The 3,708-nt window shown below is 28.5% G+C and overlaps 1 long non-coding RNA gene across 1 annotated transcript; it reads left to right on the top strand.

Annotated features, from left to right (window-relative positions):
- Window positions 1,526–2,551, top strand: LOC107621633. Its single transcript, XR_001615869.2, has 3 exons — window positions 1,526–1,775; window positions 1,870–1,990; window positions 2,285–2,551. It is a non-coding gene; the product is annotated as an uncharacterized LOC107621633 (long non-coding RNA).

Genomic DNA, 3,708 nt, shown 5'->3' with positions numbered 1-3,708 from the left:
ATCTATTCATGAGTTCTTCATTTTTACATGCTTTTCCTTCATTCCCTTGACCTAATCTTTGCCTCCTAAACCTGAAATCACTTAACAAACATATCAAGGCATCTAATGGAATCAAAGGTAAATCAAGATTAAACAATTAAGGGCCTAAAAAGTATGTTTTCACACTTAAGCACAAATTAGGAGACAATCATGAAACCATACTATTTCATTGAATAAATGTGGGTAAAAGGTCATAAAATCTCCTAAAGTCAATGCAAGATAAACCCTACAAATGGGGTTTATCAGGTCGCAACTCACCTCGGTGAGTTGCTTCGATGGTGACAGAGCGGAGGATCTGGACATGTTTTGGAGTTTTTTTGCTTATTTTGTATTTATCTCTCATATTTTGTCTTTTATTTTTTTCCTAGAGGCTTATTTTGAGAGAAAAACTTGTATATGTTGTTTTTAACTTCCAAACTTTTGTATGGTCTGTATATGACTATCCGGCTGGTGCGGTATTTTATAACCCACAAACTAACCGGCAAGTGCACTGGGTCGTACCAAGTAATACCTCAGGTGAGTGAGGGTCGATCCCACGAAGATTGATGGATCAAGCAACAATGATTGATTGATTGGCTTAGTTAGACAAACAGAAAAGAGTGTTTGAATATTCAAAAAGCATTAAACAGAAGACAGAGAAATGATTAAGTTGTGAATAAAATATGGGGAAGGCAGTTAAGGTTTCAGAGTTATCTATTTTTCCGGATTAACTTTTCTTACTAACTATTTTAATCATGTAGGATTTAATTTATGGCAAACTATATGTGACTAGACCCTAATTCCTTAGACTTTTCTAGTCTCCTCTAAAATTCATCAACAGCGAATTCCTTAGTCAATTAATTCCAATTAGGGGGTGATGATCAAATTCCAGTTTATATGCCACAAAAACTCTAATTACCCAAATATAAAAAGGATTATATGTCACGTATCCCATTAAATCCAGATAATTAAAATTTAGGAGAATATGTTTTTAAGCTGTTGTTCAAGTAAAGAGCTTTTCCAAGTTATACAAGAACATAATTAGAAAGATGGTCATACTTCCGTTCCACCCAAATTCATAAGATAAAGAGCGAAAACAATTCTTAAATTATAAATCCATACATAAATTAAAATAGAAAAAGTAATAAAATCAATCCATACAAATAGACAGAGCTCCTAACCTTAACTGTGGAGGTTTAGTTGCTCATGGTTCAGAGAAAAATAAGGATTGTAAATTGGAATGGAATAATGTTGTGTTGGAATCACCCTGTTGAAATTCCCTTTTATATCTAATCCTAATTAATTTAAAATCTATCTTCTAAAACTAAAATAATATCTTTTCCTAAAAAATAATGTTTGAATTTAAATTAAAATTAATTAACAAGTCTTCAATTAATAGGTGGGGACCACTTGTTTTGTCCATCCTGCAGCTTCTAATCTGTGTTTTCTGGACTGAAAACTGAATAAAACTCTACCATAACAGAAAAGATATAAGCAACTTGATGAATCTTTAAATAGAAGCCCTGTTTTTATTTACGTCTGAACCTGCTAAGGGTCATATTTTGGTCTTCATTCCAATTCTTATCCTCATTTATCGAAGAAAAGGCATTTACAAAGAAGCCTTAATCCAAACAAGGATATACTTTATTAGTTGTTAGTGGATATCTAAATAACCTTCATTCTTCAAATATATTCAGTTTTATTCTCTATTTGTTATTTTGCAGAGATGAAGTTGTTTTTCATTGTCGAAGCTTTAGGTACTTTGGTCTATTTAAAGTATTACTGGCAAACCAATTGTTTAGATTAAATATCTCTAAACTTTTGTCCTAATTAAAAAAATGTCTCTTACAGGTGAAGGTCTTCTTTTTCGTTCTTGCCGTTCCTGAAACTGTTGCAGCAAAAATTGAGCTTTCAGATGGAGTTATACTGAGGTGTATTTTTTTCGTGGAAGCCAACTATGACCCCCTGTGAGGTTTGTCCTTCAACAAATTTGATACTTTATTTTCAGAGAAAAAATTCAATCATAGAAGTTAGAAATTTCTTGAGCTAACAATTTACTGCTGGATAACTATAATTGCAATTTACAAAAAAGTCCCTAGTTGTATAAAATGATTTATGTTATATGTATATATATTGTTGTAAACTCATGCAATATATTGTGGATGGATTTGACTGTTAATTTGCGTATCCCCATCTTTTATCAGTTTAGTGTTTCTTCTAAGACAGCTACTCAGCACTGTTCTTGATTTTCATGTTAATGATGCAGTTTGTTAGCTCTGCATTGAAACAAGCAGATTTGGAGTTTGAGCTAATACATCCGGTCCAACGGCGGGCAATCCCTCGGTTCACCAAAGCAGAGGAGAACAGTAAAACATTAGAGGATGAGGACTTAGTACCTTCAGCTCTAATTAAGTTCAAGCCATTGAAAACGGATTCTGTTGTTTTCACATGTGTTAAAAATAAATTGCTTCAAATTAGTGAGACGTTTGTAAATGCTTAAACAATTCCTTTTATATTAACAGTATTGGATTCTTCCCTAAGTTTTTTATTTTCTCTTGGTTTTGTGGGAGAATTGGATATAGATATATTTTTCTATTGTTTTAGTTTTCACATGGTATAGTAAAGTTGCTAATTAGCTAAATTCGCAAAATTGTTTTAAGATAATCATAAAAAAAAATTCGTTAATATTTTGGTTTTTAAAATAATAGATTTTTTTTATTATTCTATCTTTTTTATTAAGATAATGACCAAATTAAAAAAGTAATACACACACAACTGTGTGCTAAGTTGCTAATTTTTTTATGGAGATGCTTTTGATAAAAAAATTTGTTATAACTTTCATAAAATAATTGCATAATGCTTTTAAAAATTAAAAAATATTAATTAATAATATAATAAAAAAATATTAATCAATAATATAATAATTTAATTTTTTAATTTAAAAACAAATAATTTGTATAATTTAAAAAAGAGTATATTCATTTAACTATAATGCTTTTAAAATTAGAGAATAAATTATTAATTAATGATATAATAATTTGATTCTTTAGTCTAAGAACAAATAATTAAGTACAATTGTAGTATAACTAGTATAATTTATGTTTAGTATAAATAGTATTAAATTGGAACATTTTTTTTGAGATTAAACTAATCAAATCTTAATATTAGAATTCAGTTATTTAAATAATATCTATGGTATTGAATTCTAAACTTTAGATATTTATACATTAGAATTATTTTTGCAACGACAATCAATAAAAATAGCTTTTTTGACCAGACTGAATGTACAGAAACAACGCAAATTTAGACTATCCTCTTGAATACGATAGAAAATCAACAACTAAAATATATTTATAAAAAAGAAATAAACCAAAAAATAAGCTAAGGATATATTTGTGTATTTACACAAAAAGGTTACTAGTTATAAAAAATTAAAGATATTAGGCTAATTATAATACAATATTATAGTGTTAAAAAAATTTAGATGATACTTTTAATCAGGAGTAAGTCTAAAATGAAATACTAACAATTTAATGCAAATAAATTATTGTTGAATTAAAATAGTTACATCATGAATTTGATTCGTTTATAAATTTGTAATTGAGTTAAGACAAATCGTTAGCCATATTCGAACTTGGTTCGTTAACAGTTTGATAAGTTTACGATGTTGGACACGAATTTTGAATTATA

This window comes from Arachis ipaensis, chromosome B10 (genome assembly GCF_000816755.2).
Source record: "Arachis ipaensis cultivar K30076 chromosome B10, Araip1.1, whole genome shotgun sequence".
Lineage (NCBI taxonomy): Eukaryota > Viridiplantae > Streptophyta > Magnoliopsida > Fabales > Fabaceae > Arachis > Arachis ipaensis.
The sequence above is the reverse complement of the archived record's forward strand: the minus strand, read 5'-3'. Positions and strand labels throughout refer to the sequence as shown.